This window comes from Oncorhynchus keta, chromosome 33, assembly GCF_023373465.1.
Source record: "Oncorhynchus keta strain PuntledgeMale-10-30-2019 chromosome 33, Oket_V2, whole genome shotgun sequence".
Lineage (NCBI taxonomy): Eukaryota > Metazoa > Chordata > Actinopteri > Salmoniformes > Salmonidae > Oncorhynchus > Oncorhynchus keta.
In genome coordinates this window covers 3,468,357-3,490,963 of record NC_068453.1, presented here as the reverse complement: position 1 = coordinate 3,490,963, position 22,607 = coordinate 3,468,357, and the positions used below count along the sequence as shown (strand labels likewise).

General features: G+C 42.8%; 28 non-coding genes across 28 annotated transcripts; all 28 read right to left on the bottom strand.

Annotated features, from left to right (window-relative positions):
• Nucleotides 1-381: 381 nt before the first annotated feature.
• trnas-gcu (transfer RNA serine (anticodon GCU)) lies at nt 382-463 on the bottom strand. The gene has a single exon. It is a non-coding gene; the product is annotated as a tRNA-Ser (tRNA).
• Nucleotides 464-952: 489 nt separating this feature from the next.
• trnas-gcu (transfer RNA serine (anticodon GCU)) lies at nt 953-1,034 on the bottom strand. The gene has a single exon. It is a non-coding gene; the product is annotated as a tRNA-Ser (tRNA).
• Nucleotides 1,035-2,648: 1,614 nt separating this feature from the next.
• Nucleotides 2,649-2,730, bottom strand: trnas-gcu (transfer RNA serine (anticodon GCU)). Its single transcript has one exon. It is a non-coding gene; the product is annotated as a tRNA-Ser (tRNA).
• A 1,102-nt stretch (nt 2,731-3,832) lies between these two features.
• On the bottom strand, nt 3,833-3,914 carry trnas-gcu (transfer RNA serine (anticodon GCU)). The gene has a single exon. It is a non-coding gene; the product is annotated as a tRNA-Ser (tRNA).
• A 479-nt stretch (nt 3,915-4,393) lies between these two features.
• Nucleotides 4,394-4,475, bottom strand: trnas-gcu (transfer RNA serine (anticodon GCU)). The gene has a single exon. It is a non-coding gene; the product is annotated as a tRNA-Ser (tRNA).
• A 492-nt stretch (nt 4,476-4,967) lies between these two features.
• Nucleotides 4,968-5,049, bottom strand: trnas-gcu (transfer RNA serine (anticodon GCU)). Its single transcript has one exon. It is a non-coding gene; the product is annotated as a tRNA-Ser (tRNA).
• A 484-nt stretch (nt 5,050-5,533) lies between these two features.
• On the bottom strand, nt 5,534-5,615 carry trnas-gcu (transfer RNA serine (anticodon GCU)). Its single transcript has one exon. It is a non-coding gene; the product is annotated as a tRNA-Ser (tRNA).
• A 479-nt stretch (nt 5,616-6,094) lies between these two features.
• On the bottom strand, nt 6,095-6,176 carry trnas-gcu (transfer RNA serine (anticodon GCU)). Its single transcript has one exon. It is a non-coding gene; the product is annotated as a tRNA-Ser (tRNA).
• Nucleotides 6,177-7,226: 1,050 nt separating this feature from the next.
• Nucleotides 7,227-7,308, bottom strand: trnas-gcu (transfer RNA serine (anticodon GCU)). Its single transcript has one exon. It is a non-coding gene; the product is annotated as a tRNA-Ser (tRNA).
• Nucleotides 7,309-7,787: 479 nt separating this feature from the next.
• trnas-gcu (transfer RNA serine (anticodon GCU)) lies at nt 7,788-7,869 on the bottom strand. Its single transcript has one exon. It is a non-coding gene; the product is annotated as a tRNA-Ser (tRNA).
• A 529-nt stretch (nt 7,870-8,398) lies between these two features.
• trnas-gcu (transfer RNA serine (anticodon GCU)) lies at nt 8,399-8,480 on the bottom strand. Its single transcript has one exon. It is a non-coding gene; the product is annotated as a tRNA-Ser (tRNA).
• Nucleotides 8,481-8,957: 477 nt separating this feature from the next.
• Nucleotides 8,958-9,039, bottom strand: trnas-gcu (transfer RNA serine (anticodon GCU)). Its single transcript has one exon. It is a non-coding gene; the product is annotated as a tRNA-Ser (tRNA).
• A 650-nt stretch (nt 9,040-9,689) lies between these two features.
• trnas-gcu (transfer RNA serine (anticodon GCU)) lies at nt 9,690-9,771 on the bottom strand. The gene has a single exon. It is a non-coding gene; the product is annotated as a tRNA-Ser (tRNA).
• Nucleotides 9,772-10,249: 478 nt separating this feature from the next.
• On the bottom strand, nt 10,250-10,331 carry trnas-gcu (transfer RNA serine (anticodon GCU)). The gene has a single exon. It is a non-coding gene; the product is annotated as a tRNA-Ser (tRNA).
• Nucleotides 10,332-11,541: 1,210 nt separating this feature from the next.
• Nucleotides 11,542-11,623, bottom strand: trnas-gcu (transfer RNA serine (anticodon GCU)). Its single transcript has one exon. It is a non-coding gene; the product is annotated as a tRNA-Ser (tRNA).
• A 1,056-nt stretch (nt 11,624-12,679) lies between these two features.
• On the bottom strand, nt 12,680-12,761 carry trnas-gcu (transfer RNA serine (anticodon GCU)). The gene has a single exon. It is a non-coding gene; the product is annotated as a tRNA-Ser (tRNA).
• Nucleotides 12,762-13,240: 479 nt separating this feature from the next.
• On the bottom strand, nt 13,241-13,322 carry trnas-gcu (transfer RNA serine (anticodon GCU)). Its single transcript has one exon. It is a non-coding gene; the product is annotated as a tRNA-Ser (tRNA).
• Nucleotides 13,323-13,812: 490 nt separating this feature from the next.
• On the bottom strand, nt 13,813-13,894 carry trnas-gcu (transfer RNA serine (anticodon GCU)). Its single transcript has one exon. It is a non-coding gene; the product is annotated as a tRNA-Ser (tRNA).
• A 1,610-nt stretch (nt 13,895-15,504) lies between these two features.
• Nucleotides 15,505-15,586, bottom strand: trnas-gcu (transfer RNA serine (anticodon GCU)). Its single transcript has one exon. It is a non-coding gene; the product is annotated as a tRNA-Ser (tRNA).
• Nucleotides 15,587-16,065: 479 nt separating this feature from the next.
• trnas-gcu (transfer RNA serine (anticodon GCU)) lies at nt 16,066-16,147 on the bottom strand. The gene has a single exon. It is a non-coding gene; the product is annotated as a tRNA-Ser (tRNA).
• A 479-nt stretch (nt 16,148-16,626) lies between these two features.
• trnas-gcu (transfer RNA serine (anticodon GCU)) lies at nt 16,627-16,708 on the bottom strand. The gene has a single exon. It is a non-coding gene; the product is annotated as a tRNA-Ser (tRNA).
• Nucleotides 16,709-18,019: 1,311 nt separating this feature from the next.
• Nucleotides 18,020-18,101, bottom strand: trnas-gcu (transfer RNA serine (anticodon GCU)). The gene has a single exon. It is a non-coding gene; the product is annotated as a tRNA-Ser (tRNA).
• A 479-nt stretch (nt 18,102-18,580) lies between these two features.
• Nucleotides 18,581-18,662, bottom strand: trnas-gcu (transfer RNA serine (anticodon GCU)). Its single transcript has one exon. It is a non-coding gene; the product is annotated as a tRNA-Ser (tRNA).
• A 479-nt stretch (nt 18,663-19,141) lies between these two features.
• On the bottom strand, nt 19,142-19,223 carry trnas-gcu (transfer RNA serine (anticodon GCU)). Its single transcript has one exon. It is a non-coding gene; the product is annotated as a tRNA-Ser (tRNA).
• A 1,209-nt stretch (nt 19,224-20,432) lies between these two features.
• trnas-gcu (transfer RNA serine (anticodon GCU)) lies at nt 20,433-20,514 on the bottom strand. The gene has a single exon. It is a non-coding gene; the product is annotated as a tRNA-Ser (tRNA).
• Nucleotides 20,515-21,160: 646 nt separating this feature from the next.
• trnas-gcu (transfer RNA serine (anticodon GCU)) lies at nt 21,161-21,242 on the bottom strand. The gene has a single exon. It is a non-coding gene; the product is annotated as a tRNA-Ser (tRNA).
• Nucleotides 21,243-21,721: 479 nt separating this feature from the next.
• Nucleotides 21,722-21,803, bottom strand: trnas-gcu (transfer RNA serine (anticodon GCU)). The gene has a single exon. It is a non-coding gene; the product is annotated as a tRNA-Ser (tRNA).
• A 665-nt stretch (nt 21,804-22,468) lies between these two features.
• Nucleotides 22,469-22,550, bottom strand: trnas-gcu (transfer RNA serine (anticodon GCU)). Its single transcript has one exon. It is a non-coding gene; the product is annotated as a tRNA-Ser (tRNA).
• Nucleotides 22,551-22,607: the final 57 nt, after the last annotated feature.

Sequence of the window (22,607 nt, the reverse complement as noted above, 5' to 3'; positions counted from 1 at the left end):
ATTCTATATTCATGTGGGGCCATGTAAGAGAGGAAATAACAAATGTTTTGTGAAGAGGTTGGTGTTATAATCCACACATGCAGTTCATCGCCTTCACCACTCAGATACCAAGTCCTGTGCTCTCGCTGTGGCAGTCAGCAATTTTACCAGTGTTTGTGAAAGTCAAAATCTTCCAGTGCCAAAAAAAGCACAGAATTTTAATTGTTATACAATGAGATTCTAACCCATGCATGCAGAGCACAATGGATTAGCAGTCCATCGCCTTAACCACTCAGATACCAAGTCCTGTGCTCTCGCTGTGGCAGTCAGCAATTTTACCAGTGTTTGTGAAAGTCAAAATCTTCCAGTGCCAAAATAAAGCACAGAAATTTAATTGTTACACGATGAGGATGGGATTCGAACCCATGCATGCAGAGCACAATGGATTAGCAGTCCATCGCCTTAACCACTCGGCCACCTCATCCTGTATTTTGAAGTGGCAAATGAATTTAAAAAACTGTAGTTGCTGTATGTAAACCCTAGATTGAAATCAATGAAATTTCGGCAGAGCAATGGCAAGGCCATGTGTCGATCCCATCGAGACATTTAACAAACGTGTTGTCAGGCCGAGTGGTCTCAAGTGCTTGATTAAGTGTGTTGAGGTGTCGGTTCAAATCCCACCATTGAGGTTGCCCTTGGTGAAGCTATTCTTCAATACCTGAATCTTATTAGTCACTCTAGGATTGCGCAGGGATTCTATATTCATGTGGGGCCATGTAAGAGAGGAAATAACAAATGTTTTGTGAAGAGGTTGGTGTTATAATCCACACATGCAGTTCATCGCCTTCACCACTCAGATACCAAGTCCTGTGCTCTCGCTGTGGCAGTCAGCAATTTTACCAGTGTTTGTGAAAGTCAAAAAGTCAAAATCTTCCAGTGCCAAAATAAAGCACAGAAATTTAATTGTTATTTACGATGAGGATGGGATTCGAACCCATGCATGCAGAGCACAATGGATTAGCAGTCCATCGCCTTAACCACTCGGCCACCTCATCCTGTATTTTGAAGTGGCAAATGAATTTAAAAAACTGTAGTTGCTGTATGTAAACCCTAGATTGAAATCAATGAAATTTCGGCAGAGCAATGGCAAGGCCATGTGTCGATCCCATCGAGACATTTAACAAACGTGTTGTCAGGCCGAGTGGTCTCAAGTGCTTGATTAAGTGTGTTGAGGTGTCGGTTCAAATCCCACCATTGAGGTTGCCCTTGGTGAAGCTATTCTTCAATACCTGAATCTTATTAGTCACTCTAGGATTGCGCAGGGATTCTATATTCATGTGGGGCCATGTAAGAGAGGAAATAACAAATGTTTTGTGAAGAGGTTGGTGTTATAATCCACACATGCAGTTCATCGCCTTCACCACTCAGATACCAAGTCCTGTGCTCTCGCTGTGGCAGTCAGCAATTTTACCAGTGTTTGTGAAAGTCAAAATCTTCCAGTGCCAAAATAAAGCACAGAAATTTAATTGTTACACGATGAGGATGGGATTCGAACCCATGCATGCAGAGCACAATGGATTAGCAGTCCATCGCCTTAACCACTCAGCCACCTCATCCTGGACAAATCCTGTATTTTGAAGTGGCAAATAAAAAAAACTGTAGTTGCTGTATGTAAACCCTAGATTGAAATCAATGAAATTTCGGCAGAGCAATGGCAAGGCCATGTGTCGATCCCATCGAGACATTTAACAAACGTGTTGTCAGGCCGAGTGGTCTCAAGTGCTTGATTAAGTGTGTTGAGGTGTCGGTTCAAATCCCACCATTGAGGTTGCCCTTGGTGAAGCTATTCTTCAATACCTGAATCTTATTAGTCACTCTAGGATTGCGCAGGGATTCTATATTCATGTGGGGCCATGTAAGAGAGGAAATAACAAATGTTTTGTGAAGAGGTTGGTGTTATAATCCACACATGCAGTTCATCGCCTTCACCACTCAGATACCAAGTCCTGTGCTCTCGCTGTGGCAGTCAGCAATTTTACCAGTGTTTGTGAAAGTCAAAATCTTCCAGTGCCAAAATAAAGCACAGAAATTTAATTGTTACCACGATGAGGATGGGATTCGTGCCAAAACCCATGCATGCAGAGCACAATGGATTACAGTCCATCGCCTTAACCACTCGGCCACCTCATCCTGTATTTTGAAGTGGCAAATGAATTTAAAAAACTGTAGTTGCTGTATGTAAACCCTAGATTGAAATCAATGAAATTTCGGCAGAGCAATGGCAAGGCCATGTGTCGATCCCATCGAGACATTTAACAAACGTGTTGTCAGGCCGAGTGGTCTCAAGTGCTTGATTAAGTGTGTTGAGGTGTCGGTTCAAATCCCACCATTGAGGTTGCCCTTGGTGAAGCTATTCTTCAATACCTGAATCTTATTAGTCACTCTAGGATTGCGCAGGGATTCTATATTCATGTGGGGCCATGTAAGAGAGGAAATAACAAATGTTTTGTGAAGAGGTTGGTGTTATAATCCACACATGCAGTTCATCGCCTTCACCACTCAGATACCAAGTCCTGTGCTCTCGCTGTGGCAGTCAGCAATTTTACCAGTGTTTGTGAAAGTCAAAATCTTCCAGTGCCAAAATAAAGCACAGAAATTTAATTGTTACACGATGAGGATGGGATTCGAACCCATGCATGCAGAGCACAATGGATTAGCAGTCCATCGCCTTAACCACTCGGCCACCTCATCCTGTATTTTGAAGTGGCAAATGAATTTAAAAAACTGTAGTTGCTGTATGTAAACCCTAGATTGAAATCAATGAAAGTTCGGCAGAGCAATGGCAAGGCCATGTGTCGATCCCATCGAGACATTTAACAAACGTGTTGTCAGGCCGAGTGGTCTCAAGTGCTTGATTAAGTGTGTTGAGGTGTCGGTTCAAATCCCACCATTGAGGTTGCCCTTGGTGAAGCTATTCTTCAATACCTGAATCTTATTAGTCACTCTAGGATTGCGCAGGGATTCTATATTCATGTGGGGCCATGTAAGAGAGGAAATAACAAATGTTTTGTGAAGAGGTTGGTGTTATAATCCACACATGCAGTTCATCGCCTTCACCACTCAGATACCAAGTCCTGTGCTCTCGCTGTGGCAGTCAGCAATTTTACCAGTGTTTGTGAAAGTCAAAATCTTCCAGTGCCAAAATAAAGCACAGAAATTTAATTGTTTACACGATGAGGATGGGATTCGAACCCATGCATGCAGAGCACAATGGATTAGCAGTCCATCGCCTTAACCACTCAGCCACCTCATCCTGTATTTTGAAATGGCAAAAATTTAAAAAACTGTAGTTGCTGTATGTAAACCCTAGATTGAAATCAATGAAAGTTCGGCAGAGCAATGGCAATGGCCATGTGTCGATCCCATCGAGACATTTAACAAACGTGTTGTCAGGCCGAGTGGTCTCAAGTGCTTGATTAAGTGTGTTGAGGTGTCGGTTCAAATCCCACCATTGAGGTTGCCCTTGGTGAAGCTATTCTTCAATACCTGAATCTTATTAGTCACTCTAGGATTGCGCAGGGATTCTATATTCATGTGGGGCCATGTAAGAGAGGAAATAACAAATGTTTTGTGAAGAGGTTGGTGTTATAATCCACACATGCAGTTCATCGCTCACCACTCAGATACCAAGTCCTGTGCTCTCGCTGTGGCAGTCTTCACCACTCAGATACAATGAGATTCAAGTCCTGTGCTCTCGCTGTGCTCTCGCTGTGGCAGTCAGCAATTTTACCAGTGTTTGTGAAAGTCAAAATCTTCCAGTGCCAAAATAAAGCACAGAAATTTAATTGTTACACGATGAGGATGGGATTCGAACCCATGCATGCAGAGCACAATGGATTAGCAGTCCATCGCCTTAACCACTCGGCCACCTCATCCTGTATTTTGAAGTGGCAAATGAATTTAAAAAACTGTAGTTGCTGTATGTAAACCCTAGATTGAAATCAATGAAATTTCGGCAGAGCAATGGCAAGGCCATGTGTCGATCCCATCGAGACATTTAACAAACGTGTTGTCAGGCCGAGTGGTCTCAAGTGCTTGATTAAGTGTGTTGAGGTGTCGGTTCAAATCCCACCATTGAGGTTGCCCTTGGTGAAGCTATTCTTCAATACCTGAATCTTATTAGTCACTCTAGGATTGCGCAGGGATTCTATATTCATGTGGGGCCATGTAAGAGAGGAAATAACAAATGTTTTGTGAAGAGGTTGGTGTTATAATCCACACATGCAGTTCATCGCCTTCACCACTCAGATACCAAGTCCTGTGCTCTCGCTGTGGCAGTCAGCAATTTTACCAGTGTTTGTGAAAGTCAAAATCTTCCAGTGCCAAAATAAAGCACAGAAATTTAATTGTTACACGATGAGGATGGGATTCGAACCCATGCATGCAGAGCACAATGGATTAGCAGTCCATCGCCTTAACCACTCGGCCACCTCATCCTGTATTTTGAAGTGGCAAATGAATTTAAAAAACTGTAGTTGCTGTATGTAAACCCTAGATTGAAATCAATGAAATTTCGGCAGAGCAATGGCAAGGCCATGTGTCGATCCCATCGAGACATTTAACAAACGTGTTGTCAGGCCGAGTGGTCTCAAGTGCTTGATTAAGTGTGTTGAGGTGTCGGTTCAAATCCCACCATTGAGGTTGCCCTTGGTGAAGCTATTCTTCAATACCTGAATCTTATTAGTCACTCTAGGATTGCGCAGGGATTCTATATTCATGTGGGGCCATGTAAGAGAGGAAATAACAAATGTTTTGTGAAGAGGTTGGTGTTATAATCCACACATGCAGTTCATCGCCTTCACCACTCAGATACCAAGTCCTGTGCTCTCGCTGTGGCAGTCAGCAATTTTACCAGTGTTTGTGAAAGTCAAAATGAGATTTCCAGTGCCAAAATAAAGCACAGAAATTTAATTGTTAAAGCACAGATGAGATGAGGATGGGATTCGAACCCATGCATGCAGAGCACAATGGATTAGCAGTCCATCGCCTTAACCACTCGGCCACCTCATCCTGTATTTTGAAGTGGCAAATGAATTTAAAAAACTGTAGTTGCTGTATGTAAACCCTAGATTGAAATCAATGAAAGTTCGGCAGAGCAATGGCAAGGCCATGTGTCGATCCCATCGAGACATTTAACAAACGTGTTGTCAGGCCGAGTGGTCTCAAGTGCTTGATTAAGTGTGTTGAGGTGTCGGTTCAAATCCCACCATTGAGGTTGCCCTTGGTGAAGCTATTCTTCAATACCTGAATCTTATTAGTCACTCTAGGATTGCGCAGGGATTCTATATTCATGTGGGGCCATGTAAGAGAGGAAATAACAAATGTTTTGTGAAGAGGTTGCAGTGTTATAATCCAGTGCACATGCAGTTCATCGCCTTCACCACTCAGATACCAAGTCCTGTGCTCTCGCTGTGGCAGTCAGCAATTTTACCAGTGTTTGTGAAAGTCAAAATCTTCCAGTGCCAAAATAAAGCACAGAAATTTAATTGTTACACGATGAGGATGGGATTCGAACCCATGCATGCAGAGCACAATGGATTAGCAGTCCATCGCCTTAACCACTCGGCCACCTCATCCTGTATTTTGAAGTGGCAAATGAATTTAAAAAACTGTAGTTGCTGTATGTAAACCCTAGATTGAAATCAATGAAAGTTCGGCAGAGCAATGGCAAGGCCATGTGTCGATCCCATCGAGACATTTAACAAACGTGTTGTCAGGCCGAGTGGTCTCAAGTGCTTGATTAAGTGTGTTGAGGTGTCGGTTCAAATCCCACCATTGAGGTTGCCCTTGGTGAAGCTATTCTTCAATACCTGAATCTTATTAGTCACTCTAGGATTGCGCAGGGATTCTATATTCATGTGGGGCCATGTAAGAGAGGAAATAACAAATGTTTTGTGAAGAGGTTGGTGTTATAATCCACACATGCAGTTCATCGCCTTCACCACTCAGATACCAAGTCCTGTGCTCTCGCTGTGGCAGTCAGCAATTTTACCAGTGTTTGTGAAAGTCAAAATCTTCCAGTGCCAAAATAAAGCACAGAAATTTAATTGTTACACGATGAGGATGGGATTCGAACCCATGCATGCAGAGCACAATGGATTAGCAGTCCATCGCCTTAACCACTCGGCCACCTCATCCTGGCAAATGAATTTAAAAAACTGTAGTTGCTGTATGTAAACCCTAGATTGAAATCAATGAAAGTTCGGCAGAGCAATGGCAAGGCCATGTGTCGATCCCATCGAGACATTTAACAAACGTGTTGTCAGGCCGAGTGGTCTCAAGTGCTTGATTAAGTGTGTTGAGGTGTCGGTTCAAATCCCACCATTGAGGTTGCCCTTGGTGAAGCTATTCTTCAATACCTGAATCTTATTAGTCACTCTAGGATTGCGCAGGGATTCTATATTCATGTGGGGCCATGTAAGAGAGGAAATAACAAATGTTTTGTGAAGAGGTTGGTGTTATAATCCACACATGCAGTTCATCGCCTTCACCACTCAGATACCAAGTCCTGTGCTCTCGCTGTGGCAGTCAGCAATTTTACCAGTGTTTGTGAAAGTCAAAATCTTCCAGTGCCAAAATAAAGCACAGCAAATTTAATTGTTACCAACTGTGGATGAGGATGGCACAGATTCGATGAGGATGGGAACCCATGCATGCAGAGCACAATGGATTAGCAGTCCATCGCCTTAACCACTCGGCCACCTCATCCTGTATTTTGAAGTGGCAAATGAATTTAAAAAACTGTAGTTGCTGTATGTAAACCCTAGATTGAAATCAATGAAATTTCGGCAGAGCAATGGCAAGGCCATGTGTCGATCCCATCGAGACATTTAACAAACGTGTTGTCAGGCCGAGTGGTCTCAAGTGCTTGATTAAGTGTGTTGAGGTGTCGGTTCAAATCCCACCATTGAGGTTGCCCTTGGTGAAGCTATTCTTCAATACCTGAATCTTATTAGTCACTCTAGGATTGCGCAGGGATTCTATATTCATGTGGGGCCATGTAAGAGAGGAAATAACAAATGTTTTGTGAAGAGGTTGGTGTTATAATCCACACATGCAGTTCATCGCCTTCACCACTCAGATACCAAGTCCTGTGCTCTCGCTGTGGCAGTCAGCAATTTTACCAGTGTTTGTGAAAGTCAAAATCTTCCAGTGCCAAAATAAAGCACAGAAATTTAATTGTTACACGATGAGGATGGGATTCGAACCCATGCATGCAGAGCACAATGGATTAGCAGTCCATCGCCTTAACCACTCGGCCACCTCATCCTGTATTTTGAAGTGGCAAATGAATTTAAAAAACTGTAGTTGCTGTATGTAAACCCTAGATTGAAATCAATGAAAGTTCGGCAGAGCAATGGCAAGGCCATGTGTCGATCCCATCGAGACATTTAACAAACGTGTTGTCAGGCCGAGTGGTCTCAAGTGCTTGATTAAGTGTGTTGAGGTGTCGGTTCAAATCCCACCATTGAGGTTGCCCTTGGTGAAGCTATTCTTCAATACCTGAATCTTATTAGTCACTCTAGGATTGCGCAGGGATTCTATATTCATGTGGGGCCATGTAAGAGAGGAAATAACAAATGTTTTGTGAAGAGGTTGGTGTTATAATCCACACATGCAGTTCATCGCCTTCACCACTCAGATACCAAGTCCTGTGCTCTCGCTGTGGCAGTCAGCAATTTTACCAGTGTTTGTGAAAGTCAAAATCTTCCAGTGCCAAAATAAAGCACAGAAATTTAATTGTTACACGATGAGGATGGGATTCGAACCCATGCATGCAGAGCACAATGGATTAGCAGTCCATCGCCTTAACCACTCGGCCACCTCATCCTGGAAAATGAATTTAAAAAACTGTAGTTGCTGTATGTAAACCCTAGATTGAAATCAATGAAAGTTCGGCAGAGCAATGGCAAGGCCATGTGTCGATCCCATCGAGACATTTAACAAACGTGTTGTCAGGCCGAGTGGTCTCAAGTGCTTGATTAAGTGTGTTGAGGTGTCGGTTCAAATCCCACCATTGAGGTTGCCCTTGGTGAAGCTATTCTTCAATACCTGAATCTTATTAGTCACTCTAGGATTGCGCAGGGATTCTATATTCATGTGGGGCCATGTAAGAGAGGAAATAACAAATGTTTTGTGAAGAGGTTGGTGTTATAATCCACACATGCAGTTCATCGCCTTCACCACTCAGTCAAAATCTTTCAGTGCAAAAAAAGCACAGAATTTTAATTGTTATACAGGTATACCACTCAGATACCAAGTCCTGTGCTCTCGCTGTGGCAGTCAGCAATTTTACCAGTGTTTGTGAAAGTCAAAATCTTCCAGTGCCAAAATAAAGCACAGAAATTTAATTGTTACACGATGAGGATGGGATTCGAACCCATGCATGCAGAGCACAATGGATTAGCAGTCCATCGCCTTAACCACTCGGCCACCTCATCCTGTATTTTGAAGTGGCAAATGAATTTAAAAAACTGTAGTTGCTGTATGTAAACCCTAGATTGAAATCAATGAAATTTCGGCAGAGCAATGGCAAGGCCATGTGTCGATCCCATCGAGACATTTAACAAACGTGTTGTCAGGCCGAGTGGTCTCAAGTGCTTGATTAAGTGTGTTGAGGTGTCGGTTCAAATCCCACCATTGAGGTTGCCCTTGGTGAAGCTATTCTTCAATACCTGAATCTTATTAGTCACTCTAGGATTGCGCAGGATTCTATATTCATGTGGGGCCATGTAAGAGAGGAAATAACAAATGTTTTGTGAAGAGGTTGGTGTTATAATCACACATGCAGTTCATCGCCTTCACCACTCAGATACCAAGTCCTGTGCTCTCGCTGTGGCAGTCAGCAATTTTACCAGTGTTTGTGAAAGTCAAAATCTTCCAGTGCCAAAATAAAGCACAGAAATTTAATTGTTACACGATGAGGATGGGATTCGAACCCATGCATGCAGAGCACAATGGATTAGCAGTCCATCGCCTTAACCACTCGGCCACCTCATCCTGTATTTTGAAGTGGCAAATGAATTTAAAAAACTGTAGTTGCTGTATGTAAACCCTAGATTGAAATCAATGAAATTTCGGCAGAGCAATGGCAAGGCCATGTGTCGATCCCATCGAGACATTTAACAAACGTGTTGTCAGGCCGAGTGGTCTCAAGTGCTTGATTAAGTGTGTTGAGGTGTCGGTTCAAATCCCACCATTGAGGTTGCCCTTGGTGAAGCTATTCTTCAATACCTGAATCTTATTAGTCACTCTAGGATTGCGCAGGGATTCTATATTCATGTGGGGCCATGTAAGAGAGGAAATAACAAATGTTTTGTGAAGAGGTTGGTGTTATAATCCACACATGCAGTTCATCGCCTTCACCACTCAGATACCAAGTCCTGTGCTCTCGCTGTGGCAGTCAGCAATTTTACCAGTGTTTGTGAAAGTCAAAATCTTCCAGTGCCAAAAAAAGCACAGAATTTTAATTGTTATACAATGAGATTCTAACCCATGCATGCAGAGCACAATGGATTAGCAGTCCATCGCCTTAACCACTCAGATACCAAGTCCTGTGCTCTCGCTGTGGCAGTCAGCAATTTTACCAGTGTTTGTGAAAGTCAAAATCTTCCAGTGCCAAAATAAAGCACAGAAATTTAATTGTTACACGATGAGGATGGGATTCGAACCCATGCATGCAGAGCACAATGGATTAGCAGTCCATCGCCTTAACCACTCGGCCACCTCATCCTGTATTTTGAAGTGGCAAATGAATTTAAAAAACTGTAGTTGCTGTATGTAAACCCTAGATTGAAATCAATGAAAGTTCGGCAGAGCAATGGCAAGGCCATGTGTCGATCCCATCGAGACATTTAACAAACGTGTTGTCAGGCCGAGTGGTCTCAAGTGCTTGATTAAGTGTGTTGAGGTGTCGGTTCAAATCCCACCATTGAGGTTGCCCTTGGTGAAGCTATTCTTCAATACCTGAATCTTATTAGTCACTCTAGGATTGCGCAGGATTCTATATTCATGTGGGGCCATGTAAGAGAGGAAATAACAAATGTTTTGTGAAGAGGTTGGTGTTATAATCCACACATGCAGTTCATCGCCTTCACCACTCAGATACCAAGTCCTGTGCTCTCGCTGTGGCAGTCAGCAATTTTACCAGTGTTTGTGAAAGTCAAAATCTTCCAGTGCCAAAATAAAGCACAGAAATTTAATTGTTACACGATGAGGATGGGATTCGAACCCATGCATGCAGAGCACAATGGATTAGCAGTCCATCGCCTTAACCACTCGGCCACCTCATCCTGTATTTTGAAGTGGCAAATGAATTTAAAAAACTGTAGTTGCTGTATGTAAACCCTAGATTGAAATCAATGAAATTTCGGCAGAGCAATGGCAAGGCCATGTGTCGATCCCATCGAGACATTTAACAAACGTGTTGTCAGGCCGAGTGGTCTCAAGTGCTTGATTAAGTGTGTTGAGGTGTCGGTTCAAATCCCACCATTGAGGTTGCCCTTGGTGAAGCTATTCTTCAATACCTGAATCTTATTAGTCACTCTAGGATTGCGCAGGGATTCTATATTCATGTGGGGCCATGTAAGAGAGGAAATAACAAATGTTTTGTGAAGAGGTTGGTGTTATAATCCACACATGCAGTTCATCGCCTTCACCACTCAGATACCAAGTCCTGTGCTCTCGCTGTGGCAGTCAGCAATTTTACCAGTGTTTGTGAAAGTCAAAATCTTTCAGTGCCAAAAAAAGCACAGAATTCTACTTGTTACACAATGAGGATGGGATTCGAACCCATGCATGCAGAGCACAATGGATTAGCAGTCCATCGCCTTAACCACTCGGCCACCTCATCCTTTATTTTGAAGTGGCAAATGAATTTAAAAAACTGTAGTTGCTGTATGTAAACCCTAGATTGAAATCAATGAAAATTCGGCAGAGCAATGGCAAGGGCATGTGTCGATCCCATCGAGACATTTAACAAACGTGTTGTCAGGCCGAGTGGTCTCAAGTGCTTGATTAAGTGTGTTGAGGTGTCGGTTCAAATCCCACCATTGAGGTTGCCCTTGGTGAAGCTATTCTTCAATACCTGAATCTTATTAGTCACTCTAGGATTGCGCAGGGATTCTATATTCATGTGGGGCCATGTAAGAGAGGAAATAACAAATGTTTTGTGAAGAGGTTGGTGTTATAATCCACACATGCAGTTCATCGCCTTCACCACTCAGATACCAAGTCCTGTGCTCTCGCTGTGGCAGTCAGCAATTTTACCAGTGTTTGTGAAAGTCAAAATCTTCCAGTGCCAAAAAAAGCACAGAATTTTAATTGTTATACAATGAGATTCTAACCCATGCATGCAGAGCACAATGGATTAGCAGTCCATCGCCTTAACCACTCAGATACCAAGTCCTGTGCTCTCGCTGTGGCAGTCAGCAATTTTACCAGTGTTTGTGAAAGTCAAAATCTTCCAGTGCCAAAATAAAGCACAGAAATTTAATTGTTACACGATGAGGATGGGATTCGAACCCATGCATGCAGAGCACAATGGATTAGCAGTCCATCGCCTTAACCACTCGGCCACCTCATCCTGTATTTTGAAGTGGCAAATGAATTTAAAAAACTGTAGTTGCTGTATGTAAACCCTAGATTGAAATCAATGAAATTTCGGCAGAGCAATGGCAAGGCCATGTGTCGATCCCATCGAGACATTTAACAAACGTGTTGTCAGGCCGAGTGGTCTCAAGTGCTTGATTAAGTGTGTTGAGGTGTCGGTTCAAATCCCACCATTGAGGTTGCCCTTGGTGAAGCTATTCTTCAATACCTGAATCTTATTAGTCACTCTAGGATTGCGCAGGGATTCTATATTCATGTGGGGCCATGTAAGAGAGGAAATAACAAATGTTTTGTGAAGAGGTTGGTGTTATAATCCACACATGCAGTTCATCGCCTTCACCACTCAGATACCAAGTCCTGTGCTCTCGCTGTGGCAGTCAGCAATTTTACCAGTGTTTGTGAAAGTCAAAATCTTCCAGTGCCAAAATAAAGCACAGAAATTTAATTGTTACACGATGAGGATGGGATTCGAACCCATGCATGCAGAGCACAATGGATTAGCAGTCCATCGCCTTAACCACTCAGCCACCTCATCCTGTATTTTGGAAGTGGCAAATTAATTTAAAAAACTGTAGTTGCTGTATGTAAACCCTAGATTGAAATCAATGAAAGTTCGGCAGAGCAATGGCAAGGCCATGTGTGGCAAGGCCATGTGTCGATCCCATCGAGACATTTAACAAACGTGTTGTCAGGCCGAGTGGTCTCAAGTGCTTGATTAAGTGTGTTGAGGTGTCGGTTCAAATCCCACCATTGAGGTTGCCCTTGGTGAAGCTATTCTTCAATACCTGAATCTTATTAGTCACTCTAGGATTGCGCAGGGATTCTATATTCATGTGGGGCCATGTAAGAGAGGAAATAACAAATGTTTTGTGAAGAGGTTGGTGTTATAATCCACACATGCAGTTCATCGCCTTCACCACTCAGATACCAAGTCCTGTGCTCTCGCTGTGGCAGTCAGCAATTTTACCAGTGTTTGTGAAAGTCAAAATCTTCCAGTGCCAAAATAAAGCACAGAAATTTAATTGTTACACGATGAGGATGGGATTCGAACCCATGCATGCAGAGCACAATGGATTAGCAGTCCATCGCCTTAACCACTCGGCCACCTCATCCTGTATTTTGAAGTGGCAAATGAATTTAAAAAACTGTAGTTGCTGTATGTAAACCCTAGATTGAAATCAATGAAATTTCGGCAGAGCAATGGCAAGGCCATGTGTCGATCCCATCGAGACATTTAACAAACGTGTTGTCAGGCCGAGTGGTCTCAAGTGCTTGATTAAGTGTGTTGAGGTGTCGGTTCAAATCCCACCATTGAGGTTGCCCTTGGTGAAGCTATTCTTCAATACCTGAATCTTATTAGTCACTCTAGGATTGCGCAGGGATTCTATATTCATGTGGGGCCATGTAAGAGAGGAAATAACAAATGTTTTGTGAAGAGGTTGGTGTTATAATCCACACATGCAGTTCATCGCCTTCACCACTCAGATACCAAGTCCTGTGCTCTCGCTGTGGCAGTCAGCAATTTTACCAGTGTTTGTGAAAGTCAAAATCTTCCAGTGCCAAAATAAAGCACAGAAATTTAATTGTTACACGATGAGGATGGGATTCGAACCCATGCATGCAGAGCACAATGGATTAGCAGTCCATCGCCTTAACCACTCGGCCACCTCATCCTGTATTTTGAAGTGGCAAATGAATTTAAAAAACTGTAGTTGCTGTATGTAAACCCTAGATTGAAATCAATGAAAGTTCGGCAGAGCAATGGCAAGGCCATGTGTCGATCCCATCGAGACATTTAACAAACGTGTTGTCAGGCCGAGTGGTCTCAAGTGCTTGATTAAGTGTGTTGAGGTGTCGGTTCAAATCCCACCATTGAGGTTGCCCTTGGTGAAGCTATTCTTCAATACCTGAATCTTATTAGTCACTCTAGGATTGCGCAGGGATTCTATATTCATGTGGGGCCATGTAAGAGAGGAAATAACAAATGTTTTGTGAAGAGGTTGGTGTTATAATCCACACATGCAGTTCATCGCCTTCACCACTCAGATACCAAGTCCTGTGCTCTCGCTGTGGCAGTCAGCAATTTTACCAGTGTTTGTGAAAGTCAAAATCTTCCAGTGCCAAAATAAAGCACAGAAATTTAATTGTTACAGTGATGAGGCACGATGAGGATGGGATTCGAACCCATGCATGCAGAGCACAATGGATTAGCAGTCCATCGCCTTAACCACTCGGCCACCTCATCCTGTATTTTGAAGTGGCAAATGAATTTAAAAAACTGTAGTTGCTGTATGTAAACCCTAGATTGAAATCAATGAAATTTCGGCAGAGCAATGGCAAGGCCATGTGTCGATCCCATCGAGACATTTAACAAACGTGTTGTCAGGCCGAGTGGTCTCAAGTGCTTGATTAAGTGTGTTGAGGTGTCGGTTCAAATCCCACCATTGAGGTTGCCCTTGGTGAAGCTATTCTTCAATACCTGAATCTTATTAGTCACTCTAGGATTGCGCAGGGATTCTATATTCATGTGGGGCCATGTAAGAGAGGAAATAACAAATGTTTTGTGAAGAGGTTGGTGTTATAATCCACACATGCAGTTCATCGCCTTCACCACTCAGATACCAAGTCCTGTGCTCTCGCTGTGGCAGTCAGCAATTTTACCAGTGTTTGTGAAAGTCAAAATCTTCCAGTGCCAAAATAAAGCACAGAATTTTAATTGTTATACAATGAGATTCTAACCCATGCATGCAGAGCACAATGGATTAGCAGTCCATCGCCTTAACCACTCGGCCACCTCATCCTGTATTTTGAAGTGGCAAATGAATTTAAAAAACTGTAGTTGCTGTATGTAAACCCTAGATTGAAATCAATGAAATTTCGGCAGAGCAATGGCAAGGCCATGTGTCGATCCCATCGAGACATTTAACAAACGTGTTGTCAGGCCGAGTGGTCTCAAGTGCTTGATTAAGTGTGTTGAGGTGTCGGTTCAAATCCCACCATTGAGGTTGCCCTTGGTGAAGCTATTCTTCAATACCTGAATCTTATTAGTCACTCTAGGATTGCGCAGGGATTCTATATTCATGTGGGGCCATGTAAGAGAGGAAATAACAAATGTTTTGTGAAGAGGTTGGTGTTATAATCCACACATGCAGTTCATCGCCTTCACCACTCAGATACCAAGTCCTGTGCTCTCGCTGTGGCAGTCAGCAATTTTACCAGTGTTTGTGAAAGTCAAAATCTTCCAGTGCCAAAATAAAGCACAGAAATTTAATTGTTACACGATGAGGATGGGATTCGAACCCATGCATGCAGAGCACAATGGATTAGCAGTCCATCGCCTTAACCACTCAGGCCACCTCATCCTGTATTTTGGAAAGTCAAAAAGTGGCAAATGAATTTAAAAAACTGTAGTTGCTGTATGTAAACCCTAGATTGAAATCAATGAAAGTTCGGCAGAGCAATGGCAAGCAATGCCATGTGTCGATCCCATCGAGACATTTAACAAACGTGTTGTCAGGCCGAGTGGTCTCAAGTGCTTGATTAAGTGTGTTGAGGTGTCGGTTCAAATCCCACCATTGAGGTTGCCCTTGGTGAAGCTATTCTTCAATACCTGAATCTTATTAGTCACTCTAGGATTGCGCAGGGATTCTATATTCATGTGGGGCCATGTAAGAGAGGAAATAACAAATGTTTTGTGAAGAGGTTGGTGTTATAATCCACACATGCAGTTCATCGCCTTCACCACTCAGATACCAAGTCCTGTGCTCTCGCTGTGGCAGTCAGCAATTTTACCAGTGTTTGTGAAAGTCAAAATCTTCCAGTGCCAAAATAAAGCACAGAAATTTAATTGTTACACGATGAGGATGGGATTCGAACCCATGCATGCAGAGCACAATGGATTAGCAGTCCATCGCCTTAACCACTCGGCCACCTCATCCTGTATTTTGAAGTGGCAAATGAATTTAAAAAACTGTAGTTGCTGTATGTAAACCCTAGATTGAAATCAATGAAATTTCGGCAGAGCAATGGCAAGGCCATGTGTCGATCCCATCGAGACATTTAACAAACGTGTTGTCAGGCCGAGTGGTCTCAAGTGCTTGATTAAGTGTGTTGAGGTGTCGGTTCAAATCCCACCATTGAGGTTGCCCTTGGTGAAGCTATTCTTCAATACCTGAATCTTATTAGTCACTCTAGGATTGCGCAGGGATTCTATATTCATGTGGGGCCATGTAAGAGAGGAAATAACAAATGTTTTGTGAAGAGGTTGGTGTTATAATCCACACATGCAGTTCATCGCCTTCACCACTCAGATACCAAGTCCTGTGCTCTCGCTGTGGCAGTCAGCAATTTTACCAGTTTTTGTGAAATTCAAAATCTTCCAGTGCCAAAATAAAGCACAGAAATTTAATTGTTACACGATGAGGATGGGATTCGAACCCATGCATGCAGAGCACAATGGATTAGCAGTCCATCGCCTTAACCACTCGGCCACCTCATCCTGTATTTTAAAGTGGCAATTGAATTTAAAAAACTGTAGTTGCTGTATGTAAACCCTAGATTGAAATCAATGAAATTTCGGCAGAGCAATGGCAAGGGCATGTGTCGATCCCATCGAGACATTTAACAAACGTGTTGTCAGGCCGAGTGGTCTCAAGTGCTTGATTAAGTGTGTTGAGGTGTCGGTTCAAATCCCACCATTGAGGTTGCCCTTGGTGAAGCTATTCTTCAATACCTGAATCTTATTAGTCACTCTAGGATTGCGCAGGGATTCTATATTCATGTGGGGCCATGTAAGAGAGGAAATAACAAATGTTTTGTGAAGAGGTTGGTGTTATAATCCACACATGCAGTTCATCGCCTTCACCACTCAGATACCAAGTCCTGTGCTCTCGCTGTGGCAGTCAGCAATTTTACCAGTGTTTGTGAAAGTCAAAATCTTCCAGTGCCAAAATAAAGCACAGAAATTTAATTGTTACACGATGAGGATGGGATTCGAACCCATGCATGCAGAGCACAATGGATTAGCAGTCCATCGCCTTAACCACTCGGCCACCTCATCCTGTATTTTGAAGTGGCAAATGAATTTAAAAAACTGTAGTTGCTGTATGTAAACCCTAGATTGAAATCAATGAAATTTCGGCAGAGCAATGGCAAGGCCATGTGTCGATCCCATCGAGACATTTAACAAACGTGTTGTCAGGCCGAGTGGTCTCAAGTGCTTGATTAAGTGTGTTGAGGTGTCGGTTCAAATCCCACCATTGAGGTTGCCCTTGGTGAAGCTATTCTTCAATACCTGAATCTTATTAGTCACTCTAGGATTGCGCAGGGATTCTATATTCATGTGGGGCCATGTAAGAGAGGAAATAACAAATGTTTTGTGAAGAGGTTGGTGTTATAATCCACACATGCAGTTCATCGCCTTCACCACTCAGATACCAAGTCCTGTGCTCTCGCTGTGGCAGTCAGCAATTTTACCAGTGTTTGTGAAAGTCAAAATCTTCCAGTGCCAAAATAAAGCACAGAAATTTAATTGTTACACATGATGAGGATGGGATTCGCCTTAAACCCAATGCATGGCAGTCAGCACAGTGTTTGGATTCAAAATCTTCCAGTGCCAAAATAAAGCACAGAAATTTATTGTTACCGATGAGGATGGGATTCGAACCCATGCATCAGAGCACAATGGATTAGCAGTCCATCGCCTTTCGGCCACCTCATCCTGTATTTTGAAGTGGCAAATGAATTTAAAAAACTGTAGTTGCTGTATGTAAACCCTAGATTGAAATCAATGAAATTTCGGCAGAGCAATGGCAAGGCCATGTGTCGATCCCATCGAGACATTTAACAAACGTGTTGTCAGGCCGAGTGGTCTCAAGTGCTTGATTAAGTGTGTTGAGGTGTCGGTTCAAATCCCACCATTGAGGTTGCCCTTGGTGAAGCTATTCTTCAATACCTGAATCTTATTAGTCACTCTAGGATTGCGCAGGGATTCTATATTCATGTGGGGCCATGTAAGAGAGGAAATAACAAATGTTTTGTGAAGAGGTTGGTGTTATAATCCACACATGCAGTTCATCGCCTTCACCACTCAGATACCAAGTCCTGTGCTCTCGCTGTGGCAGTCAGCAATTTTACCAGTGTTTGTGAAAGTCAAAATCTTCCAGTGCCAAAATAAAGCACAGAATTTTAATTGTTATACAATGAGATTCTAACCCATGCATGCAGAGCACAATGGATTAGCAGTCCATCGCCTTAACCACTCAGATACCAAGTCCTGTGCTCTCGCTGTGGCAGTCAGCAATTTTACCAGTGTTTGTGAAAGTCAAAATCTTCCAGTGCCAAAATAAAGCACAGAAATTTAATTGTTACACGATGAGGATGGGATTCGAACCCATGCATGCAGAGCACAATGGATTAGCAGTCCATCGCCTTAACCACTCGGCCACCTCATCCTGTATTTTGAAGTGGCAAATGAATTTAAAAAACTGTAGTTGCTGTATGTAAACCCTAGATTGAAATCAATGAAATTTCGGCAGAGCAATGGCAAGGCCATGTGTCGATCCCATCGAGACATTTAACAAACGTGTTGTCAGGCCGAGTGGTCTCAAGTGCTTGATTAAGTGTGTTGAGGTGTCGGTTCAAATCCCACCATTGAGGTTGCCCTTGGTGAAGCTATTCTTCAATACCTGAATCTTATTAGTCACTCTAGGATTGCGCAGGGATTCTATATTCATGTGGGGCCATGTAAGAGAGGAAATAACAAATGTTTTGTGAAGAGGTTGGTGTTATAATCCACACATGCAGTTCATCGCCTTCACCACTCAGATACCAAGTCCTGTGCTCTCGCTGTGGCAGTCAGCAATTTTACCAGTGTTTGTGAAAGTCAAAATCTTCCAGTGCCAAAATAAAGCACAGAAATTTAATTGTTACACGATGAGGATGGGATTCGAACCCATGCATGCAGAGCACAATGGATTAGCAGTCCATCGCCTTAACCACTCGGCCACCTCATCCTGTATTTTGAAGTGGCAAATGAATTTAAAAAACTGTAGTTGCTGTATGTAAACCCTAGATTGAAATCAATGAAATTTCGGCAGAGCAATGGCAAGGCCATGTGTCGATCCCATCGAGACATTTAACAAACGTGTTGTCAGGCCGAGTGGTCTCAAGTGCTTGATTAAGTGTGTTGAGGTGTCGGTTCAAATCCCACCATTGAGGTTGCCCTTGGTGAAGCTATTCTTCAATACCTGAATCTTATTAGTCACTCTAGGATTGCAGCAGGGATTCTATATTCATGTGGGGCCATGTAGAGGAAATAACAAATGTTTTGTGAAGAGGTTGGTGTTATAATCCACACATGCAGTTCATCGCCTTCACCACTCAGATACCAAGTCCTGTGCTCTCGCTGTGGCAGTCAGCAATTTTACCAGTGTTTGTGAAAGTCAAAATCTTCCAGTGCCAAAATAAAGCACAGAAATTTAATTGTTACAGTCGATGAGGATGGGATTCGAACCCATGCATGCAGAGCACAATGGATTAGCAGTCCATCGCCTTAACCACTCGGCCACCTCATCCTGTATTTTGAAGTGGCAAATGAATTAAAAAACTGTAGTTGCTGTATGTAAACCCTAGATTGAAATCAATGAAATTTCGGCAGAGCAATGGCAAGGCCATGTGTCGATCCCATCGAGACATTTAACAAACGTGTTGTCAGGCCGAGTGGTCTCAAGTGCTTGATTAAGTGTGTTGAGGTGTCGGTTCAAATCCCACCATTGAGGTTGCTTGGTGAAGCTATTCTTCAATACCTGAATCTTATTAGTCACTCTAGGATTGCGCAGGGATTCTATATTCATGTGGGGCCATGTAAGACAGGAAATAACAAATGTTTTGTGAAGAGGTTCGTGTTATAATCCACACATGCAGTTCATCGCCTTCACCACTCAGATACCAAGTCCTGTGCTCTCGCTGTGTCAGTCAGCAATTTTACAAGTGTTTGTGAAAGTCAAAATCTTTCAGTGCCAAAATAAAGCACAGAATTTTAATTTTTATACAATGAGATTCTAACCGATGCATGCAGAGCACAATGGATTAGCAGTCCATCGCCTTAACCACTCAGATACCAAGTCCTGTGCTCTCGCTGTGGCAGTCAGCAATTTTACCAGTGTTTGTGAAAGTCAAAATCTACCAGTGCCAAAATAAAGCACAGAAATGTAATTGTTACACGATGAGGATGGGATTCAAACCCATGCATGCAGAGCACAATGGATTAGCAGTCCATCACCTTAACCACTCGGCCACCTCATCCTGTATTTTGAAGTGGCAAATGAATTTAAAAAACTGTAGTTGCTGTATGTAAACCCTAGATTGAAATCAATGAAAGTTCGGCAGAGCAATGGCAAGGCCATGTGTCGATCCCATCGAGACATTTAACAAACGTGTTGTCAGGCCGAGTGGTCTCAAGTGCTTGATTAAGTGTGTTGAGGTGTCGGTTCAAATCCCACCATTGAGGTTGCCCTTGGTGAAGCTATTCTTCAATACCTGAATCTTATTAGTCACTCTAGGATTGCGCAGGGATTCTATATTCATGTGGGGCCATGTAAGAGAGGAAATAACAAATGTTTTGTGAAGAGGTTGGTGTTATAATCCACACATGCAGTTCATCGCCTTCACCACTCAGATACCAAGTCCTGTGCTCTCGCTGTGGCAGTCAGCAATTTTACCAGTGTTTGTGAAAGTCAAAATCTTCCAGTGCCAAAATAAAGCACAGAAATTTAATTGTTACACGATGAGGATGGGATTCGAACCCATGCATGCAGAGCACAATGGATTAGCAGTCCATCGCCTTAACCACTCGGCCACCTCATCCTGTAAAAGTGGCAAATGAATTTAAAAAACTGTAGTTGCTGTATGTAAACCCTAGATTGAAATCAATGAAATTTCGGCAGAGCAATGGCAAGGCCATGTGTCGATCCCATCGAGACATTTAACAAACGTGTTGTCAGGCCGAGTGGTCTCAAGTGCTTGATTAAGTGTGTTGAGGTGTCGGTTCAAATCCCACCATTGAGGTTGCCCTTGGTGAAGCTATTCTTCAATACCTGAATCTTATTAGTCACTCTAGGATTGCGCAGGGATTCTATATTCATGTGGGGCCATGTAAGAGAGGAAATAACAAATGTTTTGTGAAGAGGTTGGTGTTATAATCCACACATGCAGTTCATCGCCTTCACCACTCAGATACCAAGTCCTGTGCTCTCGCTGTGGCAGTCAGCAATTTTACCAGTGTTTGTGAAAGTCAAAATCTTCCAGTGCCAAAAAAAGCACAGAATTTTAATTGTTATACAATGAGATTCTAACCCATGCATGCAGAGCACAATGGATTAGCAGTCCATCGCCTTAACCACTCAGATACCAAGTCCTGTGCTCTCGCTGTGGCAGTCAGCAATTTTACCAGTGTTTGTGAAAGTCAAAATCTTCCAGTGCCAAAATAAAGCACAGAAATTTAATTGTTACACGATGAGGATGGGATTCGAACCCATGCATGCAGAGCACAATGGATTAGCAGTCCATCGCCTTAACCACTCGGCCACCTCATCCTGTATTTTGAAGTGGCAAATGAATTTAAAAAACTGTAGTTGCTGTATGTAAACCCTAGATTGAAATCAATGAAATTTCGGCAGAGCAATGGCAAGGCCATGTGTCGATCCCATCGAGACATTTAACAAACGTGTTGTCAGGCCGAGTGGTCTCAAGTGCTTGATTAAGTGTGTTGAGGTGTCGGTTCAAATCCCACCATTGAGGTTGCCCTTGGTGAAGCTATTCTTCAATACCTGAATCTTATTAGTCACTCTAGGATTGCGCAGCGATTCTATATTCATGTGGGGCCATGTAAGAGAGGAAATAACAAATGTTTTGTGAAGAGGTTGGTGTTTTAATCCACACATGCAGTTCATCGCCTTCACCACTCAGATACCAAGTCCTGTGCTCTCGCTGTGGCAGTCAGCAATTTTACCAGTGTTTGTGAAAGTCAAAATCTTCCAGTGCCAAAATAAAGCACAGAAATGTAATTGTTACACGATGAGGATGGGATTCGAACCCATGCATGCAGAGCACAATGGATTAGCAGTCCATCGCCTTAACCACTCGGCCACCTCATCCTGTATTTTGAAGTGGCAAATGAATTTAAAAAACTGTAGTTGCTGTATGTAAACCCTAGATTGAAATCAATGAAATTTCGGCAGAGCAATGGCAAGGCCATGTGTCGATCCCATCGAGACATTTAACAAACGTGTTGTCAGGCCGAGTGGTCTCAAGTGCTTGATTAAGTGTGTTGAGGTGTCGGTTCAAATCCCACCATTGAGGTTGCCCTTGGTGAAGCTATTCTTCAATACCTGAATCTTATTAGTCACTCTAGGATTGCGCAGGGATTCTATATTCATGTGGGGCCATGTAAGAGAGGAAATAACAAATGTTTTGTGAAGAGGTTGGTGTTATAATCCACACATGCAGTTCATCGCCTTCACCACTCAGATACCAAGTCCTGTGCTCTCGCTGTGGCAGTCAGCAATTCTACCAGTGTTTGTGAAAGTCAAAATCTTTCAGTGCCAAAAAAAGCACAGAATTTTAATTGTTATACAATGAGATTCTAACCCATGCATGCAGAGCACAATGGATTAGCAGTCCATCGCCTTAACCACTCAGATACCAAGTCCTGTGCTCTCGCTGTGGCAGTCAGCAATTTTACCAGTGTTTGTGAAAGTCAAAATCTTCCAGTGCCAATAAAATAAAGCACAGAAATTTAATTGTTACAGTGTTTGTGAAACGATGAGGATGGGATTCGAACCCATGCATGCAGAGCACAATGGATTAGCAGTCCATCGCCTTAACCACTCGGCCACCTCATCCTGTATTTTGAAGTGGCAAACTGAATTTAAAAAACTGTAGTTGCTGTATGTAAACCC